Here is a 14,724-nt window from a genome sequence, read left to right as displayed (position 1 = left end):
CTCTCTCCCCAGCCCATATGGGAAATTCTCTATACACGAAAGCACCTGAGCTTTCTTTGAACTGGAAGATGACAGAAAACTGAGAGTCACCTACCTGAGAAGAATGCTGAACGAAAGGCTATCAGGTCTAATGGGAATACAAATAGGTAAGCTTTTTAGAAAATAAAGTCACTTAATTATTCAGGCTATATATAACTCAAAAGTTGCTAAATCATGCTGTGCCTTTGGCAGGCTCTTACTTCAGCTGTTCCTAGAAAAAGTGGGGCAGCAGGAAGGGTGGGGTGTACACACGACTGAGAGCAATACACCAAATAAGTAGGAGCTATTACATCTCCTTTAAAGAGAAATAACTGGTAATAAAGTGCAAAGATGGCCTGCTTGTTAGCAAGGCAAAATATTTTCCCCAAACGCCTAAAAGTAAGGGTCTTTCAAAACCTTGCCTGGGTTGTGATAGTAACAAAAATGGTCAAAGGGAATCTCGCTGCAGCACTCACAGGGCTCATTTATCTCGTATTAGAAGCGCACGATGGGTCACTTGGCTGAGTTTCTGGTCAGCATTGTATATTTTCTTATTCAGCTTGCTAAGTGGCTCTGAAATATGGAAGTGGGTAAAGATAATCAAATTTTATTTAAAAATCCTTTCCCAGAATTCACGGGCTTTAAAAAATATTCCTGCAAAGGGGCATCATTTCAGAAAATTTTGTCTTTTTCATTTTTCCCCCTCTTTCAAGGTCAAGTGACGACGCGTTATCATCATCAAGCTGTTGATAATCACACACAGCATGCTAGTTCTGCATCTGGAAATACTTTATGTGGAGAAAACCACTTTTTTGGGGGGTCGTGGGGGATGGAGGGAGGTAAGGGTGAGCTCAATATAGCAGAAAAGTGTTTTACCTTCAGGAAATAGATGTATTTGCTCATTACCAGGCAAATAATGCTCTCCTTCCTTTTGGCCCGCATCCAGAGTTATTTGCACAGTGACTTATTCAAGCGAACCACCTCGGCTTTGGGCTCCCTCCCACCATTTGGTGCTGCGGAAGCTTGAAGCTGCTGCGGATAAAGAAATGCTTCACTGGGACGTCTTTGTGCTCTGTGGAGGAGTCACGGGCACACTCCCCTATGAGGAAAGGCCGCTTCTTGTTTACGCAGGAGGGCAGACCAACGAGGTGCAGCAGCCCTGCACCATGTAACGCCTGTGGAGGTGTCGGGAGGGCGGCCCGGCAGCCTCCTTTCCTCTTTTCTCACAGGGCAAGGCGGCACTTGAGCAACATGAAAGCGGTGTGTGCAAGTGGGAAGGCGGAACGCTGTGGCTGGAAATACGCTTTATGGTATTGAATGACTGATATGTGAAACTCATAGCTGCTGGTTATCTCTGAGGGCAGGAACTCGAGAGGGTCAGGAGAGGGTAAATATCTCTGGAAACAAAAGTCCCCTCAGTTATCGGAAGTAATGCTGCTGTACAAGCTGATTTTTCATGCGCTCGGCATCCAAAGCAAAGCAGGAGACAGACACAACCCTTTGAGGGCTCTCTCCCAGCCTCCTGATCCAGCCAGTTCTTGCTTTTTGTCTCCCCTCAGCTCTTGGGGAGTCCCCATGGGGGGCTGCTGGCAGAGCCCCTGCATGGCTCTGGGGCATCCCAGCCCCAGCTCGGGGCCCTTCTCTCCCCCACAGGGGACGAGGATCAGACCCTGCGAGCAGCCCTTCCCCACGGGCTCCTGAGGGACAGGATCGATCCCGTGGTGGGAAGGCAGCGTCTCCTCTGGCGGGGCTGCATCCGTGACAGCTTTGTGAAGAAACGGTGAAGAGCCTTGCGGGTACGGGCTTGGGGAGCAGAGTAATTTTTCCCAAGGAAAGGCAGGATGAATCCCTGCGAAATTGTCAGCTATTTTAGGAACGGCAATTTAGCGTTTCGACTCAACTGTATCATTACAGGAAAAGTTATGTAACATATTCCCCATTACCCGGCTGGGGAGCAGCACGGCTCACCCAACCTATGCATTCTGTATGTCCTGAGCAAAAAAACAACAAAGACACAGGTTTTTAGAACAATTTATGGTGTTTAATAAACTGTGAGCATCGCTGCTGAAGTATAATGGATCTGTGTTGTCACCGGCAGCGGCCGTGACGGCCGAGGCGACACTCGCGCGGGTCGTCACACGCCGTTATTAACGCCGCCGTGCCACAGGAGGCAGCGCCCGCCGCCGTGCCCCGTCAGGGTGAGAGGCGCGGCCCGGCCCCGCCCCGCCCCGCCGCGGGGGATTCCCCTCACGGCCGCTCTGCCCCCGGCTGCGGCGGGAGCGCGGCCCCGGCCCGACCCGGCCCGGCCCCGCCCCTCCCCGCACGACGTCGCGGCCGCTCATTGGCTGCGGGCGGCCCCGTGGGCGCGAGCCCCGGCGGCCGTTAACCGGCCCCGGGGGTCCGCGCGCGTGTGTGTGTGTGCGGGGGGGGGGGGCGGCCGTTAAAATAACGGCCCTGTAACGGCTGAGGGGGTGTGAGGGGGGCAGGCGGGGGAGGCGAGCGGCGCCCCTGAGGGCCGCGGGGAGGATGCCCGCTGCCCAGCGGGACCCGCACGGCCGCGCGGGGCCGGCTCCCCGGGGAGTTCCCTGCGCGGGGAGGGGCCGGGGGGAGCGGAGATGTCCCCCGGCGGGGCGAGGCCGAGGCCCTGCCCCCTCCCCTTCGCCCCGCCTCTCCCCGCCGCACCTCTCCGCTGCGCTCCGCGCCCCGCTCCCTCGCACAGCCGCGCGGGCAGCGCCCATCACCCCGCGGCCGGGCGCGCCCCGCTCGCTCCGTCCCTCCCCTCCCTCCCTCCCTCACACGCCGCCGCCGCCGCGCTGGGGGACCCGGTGACGTCACGGGCGGCGCGCTCCCGGCGCTGGCTCGGCGCTCGCCGCCCCGTAACTTGTGCCGTGGGAAGCGGCGCCAGGAACAGCCCGGCCGGGCTGCGAGCTGCGAGCCCTGCCTCGCCTCCCTCCCCTCCTCTCCCCTCCTCTCCTTCCCGACCGCGGCCGCCGGCCTCCGCCTCGCCCCCGTCAGTGCCGCGGTGATGCTGGTGCGTTCCCGGCGGAGGGGCAGCGATGAGCTACCTTAAGATAAATACGCGAGACAGACGCCCCTTGGCCGCTGGAATATCTCTGCCTGGCCTTATATAAAGAAACGCCGCCGGCCGCCGAGCTCCGGGCAAACGGAGCGCCCGGCGGGAGCACCAGCACCGCCGCCAGCAGCAGCAGCGGCGGCAGCGGCAGCAGCAGCGGCAGCAAGGGCACCGGGAGGGCTCCGCTCCCTCCTCCTCCGCCGCCGCTTCCCAGGTGAGCGGCTGACAGCCGCCCCGCGGGGCCGGGGGGGCACCGGGGCTGCGGGGAGGGGGCGCTTGACAGGCGGCGGGGGGGGGGGGGGGGGGGGAGGGCGCCGGCCCGGCGGTGCCCCGGGGCAGCGCGGCCGGCGGGGCTGGCCCCGGCGCCGGAGGGGCCCGTGGGTGCCGGGGCCGGGCCTGTGCGGGTGACACGGCGCCGGGGAACGCGGGGAATACCCAGCCTGCGAGCGCACGCAGCCGGGGAGCGGGCTGCCTTGCGCAACCCCCTGCCGCGGCGGGGAGGGGGGAGGGGGGTGCGCGGGGGCGCCCCGGGCGCGCTCTGCCCGCGGCCTCGGGGGGGTGAGGGGGGGGGGGGGGCGCCCGGGGCCACCCGGCGCGGCGGCGGCGGCGGCCGGAACGCCCCCGCGGGGCGGGCAGGGGAGGGGGGCGCTGCGGGGGGACGCCCGCTGCCGGCCGCGAGTGTGCGTGTGAGCGGGCATATGTGAGCGTGAGCGGGTGTGTGTGTGTGTGCGTGTGTGTGTGAGCGGGTGCGCGGCGCGGCGGCCGTTCCCTGAAGTGGGTGGGCCGCGGGCCCGTTCCGGGAATGTTCCATGACGTGTGAGCGCCGCGGGAAGGGGGTTCGCGAGGGGCTCGGCCGCCGGCGGCGGCGGTGGTGGCGGTGGTGGTGGCAGCGGCGCGGGGTCTGCCGGGGGCACGGCCCCTTATGTAAGGCGCGCGGCCCGCCGCCGTTATGTAAGCGGCAGCCCCGGGAGGCAGCGCCGGGCCGGGCCGCGCCGAGCCGAGCCGAGCCGGGGCGGGCGGCGAGGGGAGGGGAGGGCAGAGGAGGGGAGGGGCGGGGCGGGGAAGCCCGGCCGGGGCTGGCGGGCAGGCGCCGCCCGCTCCTGCGCCGGGGGAGCCCGCAGCGGACGGGGGGCGGGCGGCGGCGTCCCGGCCTCGGGGCTGCCCCCGGCGGGGTCCCGGCGCCTCCCCTCGCCTTGTCGCCGCGGGCAGGCGGCCGGGGCGAGCCCCGGGGCCGCGATAAAAGCGCTCCGGGAGGAATTCCCGGAAAAAGGGCTCGCCGGTTTTCGCGTTACTTGGCAGCGCCGGTCAAGCGCTGCCTCGAGGTGTTTTGTTTTCTTAATATGGTAATTGCAGGAATTAAACTTCTCCTCAGACGTTAAAGATCTTTTATTCCAATAACTCTGAAGTACCCTCTTACGTTAAGCTCACAGAAATGTTCCTGAATTTCGGTAGAAACGTTCAGCTCGCTAATTTTCCCTTCTCTCATCCTGCGAGGAAGTAAACTTCGGTATAAAACCCGACTCCTATTTTTTTTTTTGTACGCTATTAAATACGGAAACACATGCCTGCTTAGCCGAGGGTGTCGCTTTCATTTCTTTATTAATCTCCCACTTGCGCTGCGTCTTGCCCGGGGATTGCTCGGCGGGGAGCAGGAGCGGTGCGGGCGGCAGAGCCCGAGCCCGGGCGGGCCGTGCTGCTGCAGCTCCCGGCGCAAGGGGGCTCCGGTCATCGCCCGAGCGCGGGGACGCCGGCTAATTACGGTAATTACTGCGCCCAGGGAGCCGCCGCACCGACGAGGAACAAGCGCGGTGGGCCCGGCTTTTAAATTCTCTTGTTGCAGGTTACCGCTGGCTGCCGGAGGAGGTTGATCCTCGGGCCGTGAGGACACGGTGCGGAATCCTCGGTGTTTTGATAGTGAAGATGATAGGCAGGCGTGCTCCGAAACTGCAGCTGGTTTTAAAGATAGGAGGCTCTCTGCCTGGTCGGCTTGCAGCGTGCGGATGTGCTTGGTTAGGTGCACGGTAACCAGGAGATTATATTTATTTACAGCTAGATGTTAAATCTTTCCTTATCCTTCCAGGCAGCAGATACTTCTGAAAGTTTAGATATGGACTACCCGAAACTTTCTACATGATTCTTTTTTGCCTTTCTCGTTTTACAGAAGGAAAAAAAAAAAAAGGCAGCATTGCAGATTAGGCTGGGAGGCTTTTTCCACTGAAGTTTTTCAAAGTTACTACCATCTTCGGTAAATAAATTTAAGGCTCCTGTGGTTTTCAGCGGTGCAAAGGACAGCCGTGGTGTGGTACAAAGCCAGGGTGTCGTTGCTTTTGTTGATGGAACAACCCAAATTCTTCAGGTTTTATAGGATGCAACATTGCTGGTATTTTCCAGTGGCTACTGGGCAAAGCAGGTATACACCGCGGCTGTGGTGGTGTGCCACAGCATCGCTGCTGTGCTAAGAACAAAAGTGAGCAGCACTTGTCCCGAGGCACAAACGCAGAGGACTTTTAATTGTGTATCCAAGTCCGGTGGTGTGGCAACAGCGCAGAACGCCTCTTTGGAGAGACAGATTTTTAGATTCTCAAGTGACTAGATTGCCTCATATGTGAGATCTGTTTACAAACCTTCTTGTTACTATGAAGACAAAACAGAGAGCCATATGCATTCATGTGGTCCTTGCTGAATAATGGTACATGTGTCTGCTTGAGTGTTTGGCAGTATATCATGTTTAGTTTATGTGGTGGCACCCTGCAAGGCCATTCTTTTCTGGCTTTTAACTGTTTCTCATACCCTTGGCTGGGCTCAGTTATGCGAATAAACTTAGGACGCTAGTCCGCATGTTTGTGACCAAGCTGAAAGTTTTTAAAGCGTGAAATTTATTGTTGAGCGTTTTGCCAAACTTTCTGGTTTATTCGTTTGTCGAGGTGCTTCTTTTCAAAAGAATTAAAGGGAATTGGATTTAAACAAAAATGAAAGTAATGAGTACTGTTTTGCACATCTCTCTTCTCATTGCTTTCAAGTCATCAGCAGGGGCAGTTACTGCTTTTGACGTTTAACCATGCCGGGTGAGGTAACGGGAATGCAGGAGCTGTGTGTCCGGCAGAAGCGCTCGGCTTGGCTAAATACTGCGATACTTACCCATCCAGAGAGAAATGCTTGCTATTTAAGAGTGTTACTGTAGGTGGGAAGATCAGTTATGTGGCTTGTAGCGTGTTATGAAATGAGGCAAGCTATCTTTCAAATTTCAGTATGGTGTGGTTTTGTAACACGCTGTGGTTGGCTGTATTGATAGCTCTGCAGGTGAAGCTCAGCGAACGCCACTGCCACGGCATCCGCGCTTGGTTCCGCCCGTAGAGATTCCAGGTGAAACCCTCAGAGCTCAGCACCAGCTTTCTCCAGCTGTCCTGGCTCCTGGTGCAAGTCAGGTCCAACAAAAGCTGGTTCTTATGTCAGTGGCCTTCACAGGGTGAGGAGGGGAGAATCTTTCATCCGCCTTACCTCGATCATGGGGAAGAGATACTCGAACCTGAGAGTGCTGGGTTATAAGCCATTGGTCCTTCCCGCAGGAGGACCGCAAAATCATGAGCGGGTCTGGTGGGTTCAAGTCTTCAGCAAGAGTTAATTGCTAATGCTCTTGGGATCTCCACAGAAGTGTTGTATGCAGCCTCTGCATACCTTTGCTACTTGAAAAGTTTGATAAGTTATGAGGAAACTGCTTTAAAAATCTTTGGAGAGGCAGGTTATTTTTTCTTAACAGATTTCTGAAGCTGCGTCTCTGAAGTGGTGTTATGGATTAAAATAACTATTTTTAAATTTACTTGGGTTTCTAGTGAAATGTAACGTTTTTTATTATTATTTTTTAAGTAGAAGGAACTGTCTAGCAGTTCCTGAAGAAGTAAAGAAACTGCAAAGGGAGACGTACGCTAGACAGAAAATAGAGAATAGCATATTTCACTGGTGTGTTTCAATCAGTAAGTTTGGATGCTGCATTCAATTAAAGTAGCACGGAATTATCACATAAGAGTGACAAGTTTCAAGCTGTCTGTGACATTTTATTAGGAAATAGCAGCTTTCTACAGCTTTGTTGCTCTTTGTAGAGCTTACATGGTTTTTATAAGACTTTGCAACAACTGTTATATTATGGCAGGAAATATTAAAAAGCAATTCATTGAGGCTGTATTTTTCTTTCTCAAGTGAAATTAGGACTTTTAAAAGTGCTTGTCTGACAGCCTGAGAGCAAAAATCCATTGCAAGTCGAAGTATTAGAAGTTTTTCCATCATAACCAACTGGCGAGCTGCTACTCGGACCTTAAGAAATCATCGGTGAATTGAAAGGATACGTTAATCTGTGGAAGCAATCAATCTTTGCATTTTTTTAAACTGAAATTGGCAAATGAGAGGCACCGCATACTTCTGGTCTTAGAATAATGAACTTTTGTTCATAAATTAAACAGTTGACTTGAACTAATGACTCATTTGTAGTGGGTTGCCCTCAGTAAGATTCGTCCCCAGGAATTTCTCTCACAGCGTTGTGGACGTGGAAAAGGGGTGAGAGGGTATGGGTTGGAGAAGCAATCTGATGCGCTGTTTCCAAATCCCTGATGTGAAATAATCAGAGGACACACAAGTATCTTTGCCTGTCAAATTAAAAGTCTCTTAGCCTTTTTTTTATTATTTTGTGATGGATTTCTCACCATCATTCCTACTGTCTAAATGTAAGAGTTTCCTCTTGCTGTGGGGAAGCTTTGTGGATTCTGGGTGCCTATTTTCATTTGTCTTTCAGGCACGTTTTGTACATCTGCAAAACGGTTGCTCTCCGCTCTCTGTATGCCAGCAGAGTGTGGACCACGACTGTTTATGCTCACGGCATTGCTCGTATTTCTGCATTTGCTCCTCCTGCCCTGGGCATGCCTCTTTTACTGTTTCTTGAAATTGGATGTTGCCTCTTACTTTGTCAGTGAAGATCTTTGTATGAGTAAGCAAAAACCTATCTGTGTTTTTTTTCCTCTGCTTTCCCTAGATGGGGATCTCAGGGCTCGTGCTCCAGAAAACGCACCACTTACATGATACTATTCTTCAAGTTCTACAGCGTACCAATGTGGATGTAATTATCTGATACAAATTCCCCCAGCATGTGGTTATGTTGGCATGACTAGTTTGGATAGTGATTATATCCATTTTTTCTGAGTGTGTTTATGCACGTTCTGCCTCTGTCAGAGTAGGCTAGGACTCAATGGGAAAATTCTTTCTAAAACTGATGTAGAAACTGTAAATAAGGTAGTAAAGTAGTTGGTAATGTGTTTGTGGTCACTTCGTGCACACGTGGGTTTGTTTTGTTGCACCTCAGTTTGTGTAGCAAAAAAAAAAGTTCTATTGGCTTATTTTATTTCACTTTTACTTGCAATTGACCGTGCTGTCCTAATACACCTACCAAGTCTGAAGAATGCCACTCTAATATGAAAGAAATTTCAACTTGTAGGAAAAAGATTATAGAGAATATCTGTATGTAATTTTAATTCATTGCAATTTAGTAAGTTGTAATAAGCTGCTGCAACTCTGGCTGAAATCTCTGATTTGTGTAAGCTGCCAAAGGGTAAAAAAGGATTTACAGTTTTCTTTTCAAGTCACGCTCTAATCCCTGTTGTGTTATCCAAGAGGATCTGCAGGTTTGATTGATACAGAAAGTTTATTTTTTAAATGGCGGTATATCGTAAATTCCATTCAGAGGAAAACAGTTTAGATAATTTGCATGAGTAGTTCAATTTAGCAGAAAAGTAAAAACTAGAGGAGCTAAAGGGAATTGAAATTACAGAGCCAGGTGACGTTTTAAAACTAGTGAATAAAGTCAAAAGACCCTTCCCAAGCCCTGGTGGTGCTCCTGGAACGTCGCCGCGCTGGGCTCGCTGCTGGGCTGCCAAGGCTCGAGTGCCCGCTCCTTATCCTGTGATTTGTGCGTCAGCAGTAGTACTGGACCTGTGCTAATAAGCAGTGTAAAAAGCTGAAAGAAATATTCAATTACATGTCGTAGGATGTGATATCACCTCAGAGAATGTAGTAGAGCAGAATGTTTAATTTTGGTGAAGTAAGATTATTTGATGAGCGGTTTTCCCATAAAGCAGTATCCGTGCTTAGGCAGAAAGGAGCTTTATGTTTAAAACAAGCTAACAGGACCAGATTGGGATTATTAGCATTAGTTTTATTAGGCAGTGAGGTTTTCTTGTGTATTGTTTTTTTCTGCTCCATAAGAGAAATGGCTCATTCTCTTTTTTTTTATGTATTCTGTGTTTGTGGTTTGCATTAAAACAAAACACGTGTAGCGTGTCAAGAAAGAATAGTATGAAGTAATTACTGGGGTTACCCGTCCTTGACAACAAGGCATGACACTGTTTAGTTTAGAGCAAAAAGTATTTAGTTTAGAGCAAAAAACTATTTAGTTTAGACCAAAGTCAGTATTCAACAGAGACTGAGCTGCTGGCACGTGCTAACAGTGTTCATAGTTCAGTGCATGGCGCTGGAGCGCAGTCTGTTCAGAAGGGTCCTCCAGGTGTGTGCAGTTTTGTATTCCTTGTCTTTCAGAGACAGCTCAAATAGTTAATTACCTGGAAAACGTATCATTATTTGCTCTAACTGCTGTCAGCTTATGTGGCGTTTGAGAGCGATTTTCTTTCTTTCCTTCCATACAAGCATCGGTGGTGGTAAAGAAATGCTCTAGGGAGTGGTGCCGGCCCCTCTGTAGCTGCCGTCTGCATGCTGACAGCGCTACCTGCATCCGCTGTGACACCTCCGAGCGCTGCTTCCCCGGGGAATCAGAATTTCTAAAACTGTTCTGCTGACGTTGTAGAAGAGAGAGCCCACTTCGCCATCTTCTGTAACAACAGAGAGAGACTGGTTTTTGACTTTTTCCTAGTTAAAATCAGCTATGTTTGGGAAGACAGTTTTGGAAGCTCTTTATGAAGTAGTGTTTCTTCCTACGTTTGTCGAGACAAAATAGTTATTTAGTGAGGAAGTTATATATCATTGGCTAGACATTCGTAGATTCTTAAAATCAAATCCCAATCCTCTTGAAAAGTTTGTACGCTGCGGTAAAGGTGGGATGTAACTATGAGCTTTCAGACCCTAGTGTCAGATGTTGGGATGCTGTGTGATGTGATAGTCTATGTGATCGCCAGGAGAGGCCATAAAACTAGGCTCTTAGAGAAAAGTGACTTTGCCTTAACGTCTCTGCAAAACTATGTGAATATAATTGCTTTCAAAATTCTGAGTGAAATTATGTCAAACAGAACTTGAAGCCCATTCCATTATTTTTTGCTTGGTCCTACAGTAATAGCAAAATTCTTCCAGAAGTGAGTGACTAAACTCTCTGTCTCCTTAAAGCTTAAATAAGGGGTAGGCTACGTGTATTTAATTGGGAAGTACAGCTGAATTTTGGTATGAGTTTGCTAAGATGTTGCTAATTCACTGAAAAAAATTGTGATGAGTGTAAGGACAGGAGTCATTTACAATACACTTGATGTTAGCGGAATAAAAACTCACAGGAAGGTTTTTGTTTCAGAGTTTGCGTGGTGCCAAATACGGTGTTGCTGCCTCTCCAGCAGTTTGGTATGGTGGCAATGAAGTTGGGACGGAGAGGGAGTACAGTTTGTCAGATAAGTTATCTGTCATGTTTGATCCATATTAGTTCCATATTGTTCATGTCATTTTTATTTTTTTAGATCTCTGATTTACTTAATTACTAATTAAAAAAAATACACAAATCTGTACTCATCTTTGACCTAATTTATCAGAGTGGGTAATGTTAATTATTGGTAGAAAACTTCAGAGTCAGCCATGCATTAGTAAAACTACTACATAGTGTGGTGTAATTAATCGCGCGTGTTTGAGACGGCTACATATTTGTGAAGGAGTGAGGCTGTGAGTTGGAACTGGTACTGACTGGTATGCACGTTCCCTTAGCACCTTTCTTTGGTTTGGTTTGTTGTTGCCAGGACGTTTGTCCGCAAATGTCAGGAGACAAAGGGAGGATATAGAACTTTGATTTTTCTCTGCCTTTTTTTAATCTGCTCACTAATAGCTGAAAACTGTTACTGTATAGCTGTTCAGTGATGCCATTAAATCAATTAGTGATCTAATCCACACTCTGAATTCCACACTCTGTGTGGTGCTGTTATGAACGCGTTTTGTAGAGAGGTAAGAAAGTAATAGGCAAGGAAATGAGCATGTATTAGATCCTCCAAAACCTCTCTTTTGGAGCAAGGACAGGGTATGTTTATACAGCACCATGGTAATGCGTGTTTTGCTTTTGGGTTGTACAGATTTCAATTTCCAGAGCTGATAAGCCCAAACCTTCCTTGATGGCAAGTTAACCCAGACATATTCACTTGCAGAAGACATGTATAAAGAAAAGAACTTCTCCTTTTGTTTTGGTCTGTCCCCTCTATGTGATACTTTATGGTGGTCTTTCTGGGGTCTTTTCTTGTTCTTCTGTAGCACTGGTGCCGTAGCCTTCTGCAGGTACACCCTGGTTTTCCTTCCCTTGCTCCCCAGATCACCCTCTGCATGGCAGGAAAGAGAAGGATGTGTGGGACAATGCAGTTCCTTTATGCATGCCTCTCTGAAGCTTCAGTGCAGCATATTTTCCACAAAAGGAGTGACTATGAGAGAAACCTTCTAAATTACTTCTTCTCTCTCACACAGCCATAGTAATTAAAGAAAAAAAAAAAAGAGGAGGTTACTAAATAGACCTTTTTGGATGTACGTTGAATGAGGCCTAGAGGGGAAGTTTAATAAGATGGGGAAGGAGGTTTGGATGTGGCTGGCAATGGATTATAATTGTCTACAAGAAGTTATTTGTATCAGATCAAGTCTCCCTCTAATGTTAAGTCCTCAATCTAAAGAATATTAGTAGTGTGGCTTTTAAAACCCCTGTCAAATTGTGGGGTGTTCAGTCTTGACAAGTAACTAAGATCCAATAGAAGTCACTGAATTCAGTGGTAGCATTTCTATTTCCATTGTTTGACTTCTCCACAAATAATTTACCTTCAGAATACATTGAAGTACACCTTCTTATCTTGCTCAGTGCTTGCAGGTATTCTTTACATTTGCTTCTGTGCTGTGTTGATTTAGTTTAGTTGCAGTATCATTTGATCCTGCTCAATAGTTCAACACGCTTAACTAGCAAGCAAGGGAATAAATTTAACCAATTTTGGGCAGACTCCTTCTCTGTCAAGTGGGTTGTCTGGCAAGCCAGGAGTGTAATAAATAGATTTTGTGGCTATTTACAGACTTGTGCACTAGAAAACAGACAGCCATGCTTCCCAGCCTCATTGCGTAATTCAAGTGGTGTCACATCCAGATGATGGGATTATACCTGTGTTTCTCTCAGCCAAAAAAAGAAAAGAGCATTTTTTTGCTCCTGAATTAGTGTTTTCAGATAAGTTTTCTAGTGTGATCTGTTTATTTTTGAGAGCTTTGCTACGTTGCACAAAGAAATATTTAAGTGTGCATGTACAAGTGCATGTGTATACACCTACATCGCCTTATGTGATCATAGCTTTTGCCTCCAGTCATGTTCTGTCTCCTCTGCAGTACGGAATACCAGGCAGGAGAAACTTCATGAGAGCCTCTGGTTGCAGGTCTGCCTTATTTGTCACCGAGAGGAAGATTTGACCTGCTGCTAACATAGATTCAACTTGTGCTATTTTTTAAATTTAAAAGAAAATACTTAAGCAAGCTTAGTTTTGTTATTTATGTGTGAATATTAGCAGTCGTTGCACAAATCTGCATATAGATGCCTATCCACAGCCACATTTTGTTAAACAAGTAAACAGTCGTATTCATTCTCCGTACCCTACTGTGCACTCCCTGCGGGGCGGCGGGCTCTGCAGCCTGCCCAGGTGACCTTTCTGAAGTGTTGTTCAGCGTTGGCGGTGCCACCAGGGTCAATATTCACCCGGTAACTGGGCACGGCTCTTCTTACTGCCTGTGACTGATCAACCAAGAACGTGTCTTGTGAGCCCCTGAAGATACTTGCCTTCTAAGTTGAGGCACTTTGAATTCCTTTTATATCCTTTTGTTTCTGAGGGCCATAGCCATTTTACTCAGTTTAGTCAGGAGGTTAAAGGATTATTTCTGAGGCCCCGTCATTGGTGGTTCATGGCAGTCAACTCGTGCATGGTGCCCATTAACCCTCACACCGCTGGCAAGATCATTCAGCTCCATGGCTGAACTAGCGGTGCCAGGTCTTTATGGCTGGAGCAGTGGGACTAGAAAGTCAATTTGTGAACAGACTGCCTGTGTAAATGGATTATGTGAATGAAAATACCATTGAAAAACATTTGATAATGCCAACTCCCGTCATCTTGCTGCTTGACCTTCGTTTTCTCTATCAGGTGCAAAAACGTCTTACCCTCATCCCCAAGTTTTCTGACCAGTGCCTCACAGCTGAGGTGGCACCAAACTGTGCTCAGCACATCTTTTTTTCCTTGTCAACTGCACCATCTCTGTGAATAAAATAAAAACGACATCCTTTTGCATCAAATCCTGACTCCGACAAAAGTGCAGAATGGCAAGTTTTTATTAATTTGCGTGGGACCAGGATTTAACCATCAGTTATAGGTAGGAGTTTTATCGCTGAAATAGCACTCCTCGTGGCTGTCTGGGTGTGTCAGTGGAAACCTTCACGATACGAGGTTTATTCTTCAGAGGATATAGGAACACTAGATGAGAATATTGGAAAAACTGTCTACATGGAAACAGCCTCTGGATACTTGAGGCAGAGAAGATAAAAAACAAAAGGCACTCTCAACAGAAATGATTGTTACGTTGCCAGATGGTATAAGGTAATTTGGAAAGAAAGAGTAAAGATATATTACCTACCCCAAGGTGCTTCCATTGTGATTTGAATATAAAATGTGTAAAGTCTTAGGTACAAGTGTTGGAACTGACAGTGGCTTAGAGCTGTTGTTTCAGCTTTATTTTATTTATTTTTTAACTCGTCTGACAAAGAAACTCACTGGGTTCCTGAAGGCACCATAGCTCCAACAGTTAGTGAGCTTGGATACTGGACTGTACTTTACCTATTCTCTATGCTTGTTTCACCAATTACATCTGATAACCTGGTTCTGGAACTGCTTGTGAAGAAGATGTGAGAAACTTGTGTTTCGTTTCAGTTTGTGTGCGCTGTCATTTTGGTATTTTTTTTTTTAATGAGGTCTCATACCTTCTAGTTTGGCATTATTGCCAAGTTGTTTTTGTTTTGCCTCTTGTACTGTCCAGCGTTAAATAAAGGCATAAGAAATCATTGTTTACAACAGGATTGCAAGGTTCTAGTATGTTGTTGCATTGTAGTGTAATCTATGTGTACTGTGTAGTTTGTGCTTCACCTGAAACCCAGTGGCACCAGCTGTGTTTGTTTATCACTGATCACTGGGTTTCTCTTTGCACTTTCACATTTTTAAATCTAATTTTAAAGGAATCTTGTACGTGTTGGTTGATTAGAGGGAGGTGGACTGTTTTCTTTTTTTTATGTGCTACAAAGAAAATAATAAATGGGGGGAAAAAACCTAGATCAACCAAGGTTTATGACATGATTTTAAAATGTGTTACCTTGGGCAAAAGGGGCCAGTTATTGGAGT

At 48.4% G+C, this 14,724-nt stretch overlaps 1 protein-coding gene across 5 annotated transcripts in view; it reads left to right on the top strand.

The window, feature by feature from the left end:
• Nucleotides 1-2,507: 2,507 nt before the first annotated feature.
• Nucleotides 2,508-14,724, top strand: part of HIVEP2 (HIVEP zinc finger 2) — a 136,375-nt gene continuing 124,158 nt past the window's right edge. For 4 of the 5 annotated variants that reach the window (XM_083831600.1, XM_083831604.1, XM_083831603.1 and 1 more), the window contains exon 1: nucleotides 2,508-3,305. The gene's annotated coding sequence lies outside the window, so the exon portion shown is untranslated. Of the gene's footprint in view, nucleotides 3,306-4,203; nucleotides 4,852-14,724 lie in introns of those variants that run through there. The other variant, XM_083831602.1, reaches the window with a different exon arrangement.

The sequence above is a fragment of the Anser anser genome (assembly GCF_964211835.1).
Source record: "Anser anser genome assembly, chromosome: 3".
NCBI classification, from domain to species: Eukaryota; Metazoa; Chordata; class Aves; order Anseriformes; family Anatidae; genus Anser; species Anser anser.
The sequence above is the reverse complement of the archived record's forward strand: the minus strand, read 5'-3'. Positions and strand labels throughout refer to the sequence as shown.